General features: G+C 41.8%; 1 protein-coding gene across 1 annotated transcript in view; it reads right to left on the minus strand.

The window, feature by feature from the left end:
• Nucleotides 1–14,301, minus strand: part of arhgef18b (rho/rac guanine nucleotide exchange factor (GEF) 18b) — a 175,249-nt gene that overhangs the window by 47,417 nt on the left and 113,531 nt on the right.

A 14,301-nucleotide genomic window follows, 5' to 3' on the forward strand; every position in this document is an offset into this window, starting at 1 on the left:
AACATCCCATAAGCTTTCTTAACTACCCTATCCACCTGTGTGGCAACTTTCAGTGATCTGTGGATATGGACCCCCAGATCCCTCTGCTCCTCCACACTCCCCAGAATCCTGCCATTAACCTTGTACTCTGCCTTGGAGTTTGTCCTTCCAAAGTGCACCACCTCACACTTCTCTGGATTGAACTCAATCTGCCACTTGTCAGCCCAGCCCTGCATCCTATCAATATCCCTCTGTAAGCTTCAACAGCCCTCCACACTATCCACAACACCACTGATCTTTGTGTCATCTGCAAACTTGCTAACCCACCCTTTCACCCCCTCATCCAAGTCATTAATAAATATCACAAAACAGAGAGGTCCCAGAACCGATCCCTGCGGGACACCACTAGTCACAGCCCTCCAATCTGAATGCACTCCCTCCACCACAACCCTCTGCTTTCTACAGGCTAGCCAATTTTGAATCCACACGGCCAAGCTTCCCCAGATCCCTTGGCATCTGACCTTCTGAAGAAGCCTACCACGCAGAACCTTGTCAAACGCCTTACTAAAATCCATGTCGACCACATCTACTGCACTACCCTCATCAATCTTCCTGGTCACCTCCTCAAAGAACCCTATCAGGCTTGTGAGGCAAGATCTTCCCTTCACAAAGCCATGCTGGCTGTCCCTAATCAGTGCATGATTCTCTAAATGCTCATAGATCCTATCTCTTAGAATTCTTTCCAACAGCTTACCCACCACAGACGTAAGGCTCACTGGTCTGTAATTCCCTGGACTACCCCTACTACCTTTTTTGAATAAGGGGACAACATTCGCCACCCTCCAATCCTCTGGTACCATTCCTGTGGACAACGAGGACTCCTAACCAATGGTTCAGCAATCTCCTCCCTCGCCTCATGAAGCAGCCTGGGGAATATTCCGTCAGGCCCCGGGGACTTATATGTCCTAATATTTTCTAACAGCTCCAACACATCCTCTCTCTTGATATCCACATGCTCTAGAACATTACCCTCACCAACCCTGTCCTCAGCGTCATCAAGACCCCTTTCCTTGGTGAATACTGAAGGGAAGTATTCTTGCTTTGTTGTACAAAAAAAACCTTTATTCGTCCAAAGAATTCGCCGACGGCTCCAGTGGCAAATGACGTGACCTCTTCCCACCCACCAGCTCACTTCTTCTTAGTCTCCTTGCACACGACCACGTAGCGCTGGGCGACGTTGAGGGGCAGGGAGTACCCGTTGGCGTAGGAGGTGTCCTCGAAGAGCACCGAGTAATCATCTTGAGGCCTCGGGGGGGGGGGGGGGGGGGGGGGGGGGGGGTGGTGTTGTAGCTATATTCCTAAATTATCAAATTATCAACCTTGCTGTGCATGCCACACATCATTAGCAGGACAGACCCACAAAAATGGTGGCACAGTGGGACATAATCAGGAGGGAGTAGGCTGGGAGGCTTCAACATTGATTCTGGATCTCTTAAACCATTACAGTAGGTCAAGCACCGGCAGGAAAATGTACTGGATTGCCACTCTGCCTCAGTGTTCCTCCAAGCTCAATATCACATGCAAGAAACATTGAGGTAATACAGCTGGGGTATTTTGATGCTTATCATCAACAGCGGTTTTGGCAAACCACAAAAGGTGACAAGTCCTGAAGAATGCTCCTGTCTATCTGAATCTATGGCACACATCAACAGAACATGAAGGAGATTTTTTTTGCTGTTTAGAGTCATAGAGCAATACAGCATGGATACAGGCCCTTCAGCCCAACAAGTCCATGCCACACACGGTGCTCACCCATCTAGTCCCAATTTCCTGTATTCGGCACATATCCCTCTAAGCAACCCCCCCATTGTACCTAACCAAGTGCTTCTTGGAATGATACTGTTGTGGTTGTGCCTGCCTCAACCACTTCCTCTGGCAGTTCGTTCCATATACTCACCACCCTCTGCATGAAAAAGTTGCCGCCGCCCCCCCCCCCCCCAAGTCCCTTTTAAACCTTTCCCCTCTCACCCTAAATCTATGTCCCCTAGGTTTGGACTCCCCTACCCTGGGGAAAAGACTGCTACCATCCACCTATCTAAGCCCCTCATGATTTCATAAACATCTACAAGATCACCCCTCATTCATCTACGCTCCAAGGAAAAAAGACCTAGCCTGGCCAACCTCTCCCTATAACTCAGGCCCTCTATTCTTGGCAACATCCTCGCAAATTTTTTCTGCGCTTTTTCCAGTTCAACCGTGTCTTTCTTATAACAGGGTGACCAAAACTGTACACAGTATTCCAAGTGTGGCCTTACCAATACGTATACAACTGCAACATAATGTCCCAGCTCCTATATTCAATGCCCTGACTGAAGGCCAGCATGCTAAATACCTTTTTCACCACCCTATTTGTGACGCTGCTTTCAACGACAATGCACTTGTACTCCTAGGTCCCTCTGTTCCATTATACTCCCTAGTGCTTTACCATTCATAGTACAAGTCCTACTCTGGTTTTTCTTTCCAAAATGCATCACCTCACACTTATCTGTACTGAAATCCATTTGTCACTCCTCAGTCCATTTCCCTAACTGGTCTGTAATCTTTGATAACCTTCTTCACCATCAACACCACCTCCTAATTTCTTAGGACTGGACTGATACTGTATCAGCACTTAAACTTTTTACCCAAATCAAACATGAACCAACAAGATTACTTCCGACGGGCTTCTCATTACTTGCTACTCCCTCAATGTAAACATGCAGAGTGCAATCCCAAAGGAGGCTCTCCTGCAGGCAAAGTTATCACTCCCCGTAAATATTGTATTGGGGTACAATCTAATTTATCATCCTAAATTACTTCCATTCAGCTTAAGTGCAAGTGTTTGGAATAGCTTGGGTAGTTGAAATGACAAGGATAACAAGTTTAATAACTCAAGCTGATTATGTAACAATGACCCTATTTAAAACCATAAATAAAACTTCCTAGTCAGAGTACTCTGTGTAGTACCAGGCTTCGTGCTGCCGTATAGGTCACAGGAGATTGAGTGATATAGTGCAAGACTATACAGAAAGAAAACCTAGATCTCCCCCCACCATTGAACAATACAGATCATGGAAAGATCTGATGGAAGTGTTTACAATTCAGAAAGGACAGCGACAGGATAAATAGAAGTAAAATCTGCAGTTGTTGTGGGGTCAACAGCAGCAGAGATATCATGCTGAAACTATAAAACACTAGCTAGGCTCCCATCTGGGCTGTGTCCAGTCACATTACAGGAAGGATAAGATAGCATTAGACAGGGTACATTGCTGTGGCCAGCAATGGAGAATCTTAAGCTTTGATTAAAGAATGGATTGGCTATGGCTGCCCTTTGGTTGGGGGGGGGAAGCAGGGTTTAATCCAACTACATAGTTATCATGGACTTCGACAGGATGAACAGGATAAATCCATTTCTTCAGCAAGGAGTTCAATAATTAGTAGATGTGGATTTAAAGTAAAACGTTAGATCAGGAGGGAGTTGAGAAAATATTTTAATTCAAAACATGGTGGGAGTCTGGAACTCACTGCCTACAAGGGAGCCAGAAACCCTCACTACATTTATAAAGTACCTGGATGAGCACAAAGTACCACAACCTAGAAATGGCCAGATTAGCACTGCCATAAATGACAACCTCCTCCTGTGCCATACATTTCCATTTCTATTCTATGAAGTACATCAGACTTCAGGAAGAACATTAAATGTGAGAATTCAAAGAGTCAGGAGAAAATTACATGCATGTCACAGACACATACACACAGTGCGGCCATGAAATTCACAAATGGAAGGCAAGGAAGAAATGTTCTGAACATTCAAGATTAGATTGAAAATATGGATAAAGGACAAATGGTTGGGTAAATGTGATGAAAGTTGTTTATTTGAGTGGAGGATAAATGTCAATAAATGGTTAAAAAACCTCACTTCCACTTTGTGGTTCTTCAATTGTACAAAGGAGTCATAGGTCAGATTCTCCATGAGAGATCAACAGGATAAAAGATGGAGGCTTGGCCATAGAAAGTAGGTGGGACAATTGAATTTAGAGCCACGGTGAAGCAAAGTAGCTTCTGACGCTTGGTTGAACAAGATTCAGCATGTTCAGCACATAAAGGAAAAGATCTATGTAAAGGAATAGGCAAGAATTTATCTTGAAAGGAAATGTTACATCTTAAAATGTAACTCACCTCCTTCATGAAGTCCATGATTCATGCTGGGATAATCTTTCAAGGATGTGAGATAAACAAACAAATGTGAAGCAAGATCTGACAAGAGCAAGTTCTTTAAATGACTTCAGCGAAAAGAACGATATGTACAACTGACCTCATGCCAGCTGCGAGTCCAGACTAAACCTTAATGAGAATATTTATTCCAGACAAGTCTCTATAGTTGTGCAGTATACTAAGGTGACTGCAATAACACTCCATATTTTCTTTAATAAATGCAAGCTCTGCTCTGCCCTGAGGTAACCACTGACATGCAAAGAGCACTATGACCAGACTGCAAACTGAGCAAAGTGATTAGTGTGGAGGGAGTTTAAAAAGCTGGAGGTCTGCAGGAAGGTCAAAATTTTTTTTATTATTTACCAAGGTCTCATTCCACTACTTCCAAGTCTATAGTCTTTCAAGGTTGCAATGCTGAAATTAAGCTGGGTGGAGTAGACTGTGTGAAGTTTTGGCACCACACAGGAGGTAGGAACTTGTGCCAAATGCTTCTGAACTCTCCCTAGATATGCTGCTACTGGCCTTATCTTGCATATGGCAATTTAAAAAAAAATCACATAAATCCTGATATTTCTTATTTGTTGTTCTTAATTCATTCACCCAAACTTCACCACTCACTCATGTTATACAATGAAAATACTAAAATCTTAAGTCCCAAAGCCATACAATTTAAGATCCATTCTCAGCAGCATTAAATTCCAGTCTTAGTATATTAAGCAATCTGGTACTGCACTCCAATGTCATATGATTACATATCTACAACAAATACAGTGTCTCAGTGTTTAACAGTGACAGATTAGTACCTACCATTACTACACAACAGATTTCTAGAGCTCATGCCTGCTATCCATACACAACTTTCATACACTGACACATTACTGGGAGTCATTTGGTGCAGGAGGAAGCAGTGACATGATTGTGGGGATGGCCTGCATAAACTGACAATCCAGGAAACATCATACTTGATACATTCATGGACAGATATAGCATACGATGACACAAAACACCCCTGTACAAAATCACACTCATAAGGTCACCCTACATATCCTAACAAATCCCAAGGGACAACAACAGATAAATCTGTTAGCTGTTGATGCTGATATTACCAGGGACTTCCTGTAAACTGAGACAGGTTAACGACTCCATCTGATTTGGAAACACTCAGCAGGTCAGGCAACGTCAATGGAGAGAAAGATCAAGTTAATATTGCAGGTGAATAGCTTGAAAATGTTAACTCTGCATTTTCTGTTTTTATTTCAGATTTGAGCAGCTTGGCATTGTTCAGGCATTTACGCTAATTACTGTCACTCTCCCAAGAAGCTCCTAAAGGTACTGATATACTGCTGGGATGTTCTCAGGGTGTATGTCAGTATGCCTAAATGGTTTATGAGAGTCAACCAGCCAAATTAGAACAGAGCTGGTGTGAAAAAAATCTTTTTTTAAGTAAAATAACAGAATTAACATGATAGTGAACAAAAACAGGGATATAAATAAACCTAACAATAAAGGGCATCCCAGATATCACACGTCCCCAGTAATTAGAAATCTGCTTGTTGCAGGAAGTACATTACAGTGGAGAGAAAGGGGCAAAAAAAACGAAGCTGCAAAGTAGAATAGAAATGAGCTTCTTCACAGAGAGAGGCCATGAAATAGAGGAATGGACAATAGGTTGCTCTGCTTTTGACAATACCACATGAGTTAAACTACATTCCTTCCAAATTAAGTATCAATTTACATTCAAACCTACTGTCAGATCACTGGTGATAAACTACTTAGCCCTGACCTTAGCATTTTTTTTGCTGGAATTGGGAGAGAAGATGGGAAATGATAGCAAGAGACAATATCACTGGCCAATCTAGCATGCCATGAACGACCAGCTTCGAACAATCAAGCTCTGATCTGGGAACAACATATTCTGCAATCTTGTGACAGATTCAGTTCCAACTTGATACACATGGCCCGTGATGATTAGAAACCAGCCAACAACTTTGCAGAATAAAAGAAATTTACAGTTAGCAGAACATTTGATCCATGCCAGATGAAAAAGTGCTTCAAACTATCCCCAGTTTCCAACTCTGTCAACACTGTTGCATATTATGGCACATCAAGTGTTCATCCATATATTAAATGTGACAATAGTTTCTACACCAACCACTCTTTCAGGCACCTCCAGATCCCATCACTCATTTGGGTGGGGCGGGGGAATAGAAAGTTCTGCAATTCTTCTCAAACTAACAACCATCTTATCTGTGCCACAAATTATTAACTTCTTTTATATTCTATGCAGTCAATAAAGTAACCCATACACCTCCTTAACTACGTTATTTACCTGTTCTGCTACCTACAGACATCTATGGATGTGCACACTATAAGATCCCTCTACTTGTCAGTTTCCTCTGCTAATTGTGGATTCCCTTGTCTTGTTCATCTTTTCAAAGTCCACTGCCTTACAATTCTGTGAATTGAATTCCATGCTTCACTTTTCTGCCCACCAAACCAATTCATTGATAACTTGCTGCTGTCACCAGCTCTCATCCACAATATCTGCCACCTGGCCAATTTTTGTCTCACATGCAAACTTCTTAATGAAAGCTCCTTCTTTCAAGCCTACAACGATGATAATATACCATGAAAAGCATGTGAGGTAGAAATGAGACCTGCAGAATTCCAAAGCAAACTGCCTTCCTGCCATTAAAACAGCTAAACATTGTTTCTTGCTTTCTGTAGAGACAATTTTGGATGCAACATGCTACTTTCCCTTATGTCCTGATGTGAGATTACATTAATTGTCTTGATACAATCAATGGAGACTACATCAAATGTGCTAACCGCATTGACCACACTTGTTACCATCACAAAGAAATATAACCAAGATATGACTGTCCCTTAACAAATCCATAGAGACTGTCATTGATTAACCTGCACTTTCCAAATCATAATTTCCATTGTCAAATGTTTTCCATTAATTTGTTCAACATTAACATTAAGCTGCCTGATCTCTAATTATTCCATTCATCATTTTCTCCCTTTATGTGCAAAGTTGACAGCCTTTCAGTCCTGTGTCACCCTGTTTTAAGAGGACTGAAAAAAAACATGATCTTCCTAATTTCCTTTAAGTTCCACCCATTTCCTACTTTTCAATGATTATGATGAACTTTATTCAAGACTGATTTATTTAAATTAAAAATTGCTAAGCAGAACCGTAAAGCTCTTAATATTTCCTCAATGAATTGCGTCTAATATCTCAAATCTTCTTGTTGATTTTAAAACTTTGAACAGGTCCTTCCGGCCCGACAAGCCCATGCCGCTCGATTATATCCATGACAAAGTTTATATGGCAATGCTCTTTTAAGACATGTAAAGTATTCCTTTACTATACCCATGTCTTCCAACTCTTGGTCTTTGAGTTCATCTTTAAGTACATAAAATATACACGTGTTTTTTTTTAAAACTTTAATTGCCAATATCTTTTCATGCTCTCTTTACTTTCCTAATGTCCTCTTTAATTTTACCACTATACTTTCTATACTCCTTTAGGTTTCCTGCAAATGGAAAACTTCAACCAAAGAATTTCAACATTTAAAAAAAAAATCACTTTTCTGTAATGTGATTTATTTTTGTGATGCTCTGGTTTTCTGCAGGCAAGTTTCTGCATAAACAGAATCCATCATGTGTTTATACCAACAGCTGTAAAGTAATTGGACAGATTTTATAGGACCTTTACTGCAGGAGTTTGCTGTCTTGCTGACTGGCAACATCAATTCTTTTCAACAAAATGTGGCTGCAGTACAGACATATTTTTGTCAATTAAGTGGCCTGTTGGGAGCCAGAATCTAGTCACACAACATTTATTTAAGAGGGTGAGATTGGAGAGATGGGGTAGTAAAGGAGGCTAAAACAGATTGGACACACACACCACTGAAGACAACAGACATAACATGATTAACTGAAAACTGCAAAGGCATCAAACACAGATTACTGGTAACATCTGCTGAACTATATGCTATTTACATTCGAGAGGTGTCTCCGACAGCAGAGGAACTGGTCAGGCCTAGAAGGCGGCTGCAACACCAACTTTTTTCAGGCACTTGCTTAATGGAGCTGGCAAGGAACTTTTATTCCAGGCAGGCTGCTGGTTGCTCGGGTCCCAAAAATGACTGATCATTTGCTCACTCACCCTGGCCCTATAAGTGTTTCCATCAAATAAGTGGACTTCGTCTGATTTTTGGATGGAGACTTGTCTGAACATGCCCACCATAACTTTGTGATGGGCGGTAACTGCATGAACACACCTCAATTTTTGTGCTTATTCGAACAGGTAAAAATTTGCCAAATTGATCCATCCATCAAGCAGTCAAACTGGTTTTCAGAGGTCACTAATTTCTTGGTACAATCAGCCATACAAAATATGTAGTCTATTCCTTTTCCAATCTATTTTCTTCACACACACCCTCAACAATCTTGAGTACCATCTAAGGCATCAGCCTTGACTGAATATTAAGCAGGCATTTACCGCTTCAGTGGCTCTGTTCAACCAGCAAATATCACAGCCTGTCAAGTGAGACCACCTCTACCACATGGCCTACCTTATACCCCTAATACACACATTGGTACCAAAAGCCTTCATTCACAGCTGAGCACCAGGAGTGGTTAGAGCTCACAGTACAAGACTGCTTTTCACCTACTGGGACTGCAGATCCAATGCATTTCTCTTCCAATTTATTCTTTCATCTACTGTAGCTTTCTTGCCCCTATCATTCTGCACCACTCGTCTTTTTTCTCTCCTACCCTTATTTACAAATTATTTTGTCCTTTCAGTGCCATTATCTCACTGATGATCTCTATTTCACCCTAAAGGTCATTAAACCAAAATGTTAAATCTGTTTCTTTCTGCAGATGCCACTTGATTGGCCACAGTTTCCACATTTCCTGTCTATCATTATATTTTAACAACAACTTCCATTTATCTAACGTTTTTAATGTTAGAAACTGTCCAAGATGCATCACAGGAGCTCTACCAAATAGAAAGATGATGGTAAACCACACAAGGTGATTTCAGGGCTTTTGGCAGAAAGGTTTTTTTTATTCATTCAAGGGATGTAGGATTTGCAGGCTAGGCCAGCATTTAATTGTCCATTCCCAATTGGCCCCGAGGTAGTGATGATGAGCAGTCTTCACAAATTGGTGCAGTCCTTGAGGTGTGGTATATCCACAATGCTGTTAGCGAGGGAGTTCCAGTATTCTGACCCAGTGATAGTGAAGGAATGGCAATATATTTCCAAGTCAGCATGGCATGCAACTTGGATGGCAACTTTCAGGTGGTGTTCCCATACTTTTGCTGCCCTTGTCCTTCTAGCTGGCAGAGGTTTGGAAGGTGCTAAGGAGTCTTGGAAAGTTGCTACAGTGCATCCTGTAGATATTACAAACTGTGTCAGTGGTGAAGTGAGAGAATGGGTGTGGAAGGGCTGCCTATCAAGAGGGCTGCTTATACTGTATGGTGTTGAGCTTCTTGAATGTTGAAGTTGCACTCATCCAGGCAAGTGAAGAGTATTCCATCACACTCCTGACTTGAGTCTTGTAGATGGTGGACAGGCTTTGGGAGTTAGGAAGTAGGTTACTCACTGCAGGATTCCTAGCATCTGACCTGCTCTTGTAACCACATTGTGTATTTGGAGAATCCAGTTCAGTTTCTGGTCAATGGTAACCCCCAAGAGATTGACAGTGGGGATTCACTGACATTACTGAATGTCAGGATACGATAGCTCTATTTTGTCATGTTGGATATTGTCACTGCCTGGCACTTAGATGGCAAATAGCATTCACACCACACGTCAGTCCAGGCATGGATATTGTCTTAGCCAAGGAGTTGCTTCAAAGGAAGAAGGAGATAGATAGGTTTAGGTGGAATTCCAGAGCTTGTGGTCATGGCAGTTCAAGATACATCCAATGATGAACTGATTAAATTTAGGAATTAACAAGAGGCTATTATTCAGGGAGCTCATATCTCCAGCATTCTCAATACTCTATATCACTGAACTGTTTTATTAAACAGTTTGATCCATTAACTATCTATACATGTTTTAACATTATTGCACAGTTTGAGAGATTTGATGGCAAGATCAGAAATTACCACCCATTAACTTCACTTCAGAAAATGGTGTTGAGCTGCCTTCTTGAACAGCTACAGTTTATTGATGAAAATATTCCTAGAGGGCTGTTGTCAGGAGTAAGCAAATTGTCCAAATCTTACATAAAGAGTGCATCGCTGTTAATATTCTCCTCCTAACTTTTGTTATTTTTCTTTGATCTGTTAGGTCTTAATCATAAAACTGCAGATAGTGGAATCTCAGAAAATGTTAGAACCACACAGCAGTCTGTCAGTATGTGATAAGATCAAAAACATTAACCCCTATTCTTGTATAGATGAAATGCTATGTTGTTCCTAGATTGTTTTTATTTCAGATTTCCAAAATTTGCATTCTCACACACTATCTCCATACATTCAACACCTCTATTATTGTTTATCAATGTAAAATAAAAACTTAATTCAGATAACTGCTGTTTATCTGGCTCGGCATCAGCAACCCTACCTCAGGACACTGCGGCTCAATGGACAGCAGTCTTGCCTTTGAACCAGAAGGCAGTGGGTCCAAATCTTACTCCAGAGAAAATTCCAGGCTGATAGGCCAAGTGCAGTACTAGGAGAGCGCAGCACTGAGGCCATCCAACCCCAACTTCATTGATGTAAGGCACTGTGGGAGCCCCAGGGCCATGAAAGACAGCACATAAATGCAATTCTTTTTCTCATTTGGAAGGTTGTGGCTCTATGCTCTGCTTTGGGAACTGAGTGCAGAATCTAGGCTTTCACTCGAGTGCAGTGCTGAGGAAATGCAGTCATGTTACAAGGATGCAGTAAACCAGAAATCTACCTGCATGTTTGTGTGTTTCACCAAGGGGATCAGGGTGTCCTCCCAATTTTATGATAAGCATTTCTTTGTTAACCAACAGGTACCCAAACAGATTAACTGCTCTCTTCATTCTCACCTCCCAAATCCCCTGTATCTCTTGAAGACTAATTGATGAAAGACAATATTGACATTACTTAGGTGTATTATTGCTGTATTATGTGACTGCCAGGATGGTGGACAACCAACTGGATGGATACCCCACTCCCCCCCACCCCCCACAAACAAGTATTTCCCATGCTGTTTCAGGACTTTGCTGGAGCAAAAATGTCTGCTACATTATGGAAATCAATAACAACTGATATGTGAAACAGTTTGAGGTATTTCTGAGAGTCAAGAATGATGCATAGATGATGTGGCTTCACTTTAGAGAAAGTCACAATACAGACCATTTTCTAGGAGTCACTTCTATCTCAAAGGCCCACAGTAAACTGGAAAGAACAATTCTTCTGTTTCCATCAAGCTGCTAAAAAGCAAGACTGAAGGCAATGAATGTGAGATGTACTTAACTACTGAGGGCTGTAATGCCCTAATATCATTAAAGGTTCAAAGGAAATGTACAGGGCATTTTTTTTCCCCCAGAGAGTGGTGGGTGCCTGGAATTCACTGCCAGTGGTGGTGGTAGAGGCAGATACTACAAATGAATATGAAGAGAATGGAGGGATATGGACCATGTGCAGGCAGAAGGGATTAGGTGTCATTAGCTTAATTAGTTTGACACAACATCATGGGCCAAAGGGCCTGTACCTGTGCTGTTCAATGTTCTATTAACTATATTCTCATTTCCCAAACCTAGTAGAGCCCATACAGACTGCTGGCTGCACATGGACAGTGCAAGGCCATTAACTTTGTAAAGCATATAGAAATAAAATTGCTGTATCGTAGAAGAAAAACAGAATAAATATTAGGCGTGGAAACTCTGTGCTACAGAAACTAGAAAGTTCTTGCCAGACATTCAGCAGAATTCACAATAGCATGGTTGCTTCTGGCATGGTAACAAAGTGAAGATGAGATATGGCTCAGTTGATATCTCACCTACTTTTGAGTCTGAATGTTTGGGAACATGAACAATTAAACAGACACCAAGACAGTGGTGTGCCATCTAAGGTTGGGATGAATCAGAACACCATCTGCCCTTTCAGATAGATGTAAAAGGTCCTTCAAGGAGTAAATGCTGATTTCCTAAACTGTTTTTTTAATCCTTCAGAACAGATTTTATCTGGTCAGTCTCACTTTGTGGCATGTGCAAGTTTGGAATACAGGAACTGGTTGCTATACGTCTTACATTTCAACAGTACTTCATTGGTTGTAGAGTGCTTTAGCACATGAGATTCTGAAAGGCCCTATAGAAATGAAAGTCTTTCATTCAATTTTATTTCAAATGCTTCCAAGGCTGAAGTAGCCACAATTCTAACTGCACATGTGGTGACTGCATATTCTTTCACAAAATGAGTGTTATCTAGAATCTCAGTTGTAAATTTTCTGAAAATGTGCATAGCCAAAAATAGATTTTTAGATTTCAGAGTTTCAGACTCCAACCAGTTATTGAGTAAAAGTATTTTTCAACTAATCTTTTTGCCAGTTAAACTAAACCAATGCCCTCTTATTTTTTTCACAAGGAAATAGGTCTTCACCCAGTCTATGCCTCTCCTTAATAACACTTCAATTAAATCTTCATCAAGTATCCTTTGTTCCAAGAAAAAGAAACCTATCTTAGACAGTATTGCCCCAACATCTCTGTAAGTTATCTCCGCACTCTCCAATGTAGTACGATAAACAGAACCTCACATAATCTCCAGCTGTGGCCCAGTATCAATAGCCTTCAACCTCCTTGCCATTGGACTAAGACCTCACTCTGTCAAGATAATGTGCTGCTGCAACACAGCAACCACCTAATGTTAAAAGGAATCAGCCATATATATATCCTCAGAACTGAAGTGAAAACAAATCATCCTCGTCCCTGAGGGACTGCCCAAGAACAGTTCTTGAATGACCTCCCCACTCCTGCATTCTAGTATCTCAGCCCAGAAAACAAGAATCCCTTATCTGTTCTTAATCTCTTTATCTACTTGTCCTGTTGCTTCCAGGAAATCTTCAGATATGCAGGCCTGATCCTTCCATTCTTCTACACTTCTTAGTATACTAACCTTTGCTTCATTTACCCTCTTCAAAAGCATACAGACAACATCAGTGAGGCTCAGCATCATTTTACTTACTTTCCCTGGAGACAATTCTGACTTTGTGTTTCCCACATTACAATGGTAACTACTATTCAGTAGCACTTCATTGTCTGAGAGACATCGGACTATCTAAAGTGAACATTAAAGCTATTATAGAATTGCAAAAGTTTTCCTTCAGGTGTCACAGGTGAAAGGAGTGCTGGGCCACAGGCTGGCAGATTGGTTGCTGCTATTACGATAGATAGGAGGGGCACGTAATTGGTGCGGGGAGAGTGAAAGATTTTTCTTATGGGGGCAGCCAGTTATCCTGAAAGGGAGATCCACAGATCCACTGCAGTGGGAGGATGTATCAGGGTTGGGTGGGAGGGGAAAACAAAGTTTATGAGGGGGTAGTTTTATTGGCAACAGTGAAGATTATGAGCACTTGAGTCTCTTGGGGTAGTGGGGTTCATGGGGTGGGGCTTAATGGCATAGTGGGGTTCATGGGGGTGGGAGAGGTTTACCAGGGGTGGTTACCGGGGTGTTTACCTGAGGAGGGGAAGATAAGGTTTACTAGGGGTGTGGGAGGTAGGTGGGGGGGGGGGTAAGGTTTGTGTGGGGGTATTTATCAGGGGTAAATTCACTGGGATCAAGTTTACCAGGGGGTAGTGAGGTTTGCCGAGGTTTGTGGGGGGGGGGTTTACTGTGGGTGGCAAGGTTTGTGGGGGGTGGGGTTTACTATGAGTGGTAAGGTTTGTGTGGGGGTATTTATCAGGGGTAAATTCACTGGGATCAAGTTTACCAGGGGGTACTGAGGGGGGGGGGGGTTTACTGTGGGTGGCAAGGTTTGTGGGGGGTGGGGTTTACTATGAGTGGTGAGGTTTGTGGGGGGGGGTTTACTGTGAGTGGTGAGGTTTGTCGGGGGGGGTTTACTGTGGGGGGAG

Source organism: Pristis pectinata, chromosome 24 (assembly GCF_009764475.1).
Source record: "Pristis pectinata isolate sPriPec2 chromosome 24, sPriPec2.1.pri, whole genome shotgun sequence".
NCBI classification, from domain to species: Eukaryota; Metazoa; Chordata; class Chondrichthyes; order Rhinopristiformes; family Pristidae; genus Pristis; species Pristis pectinata.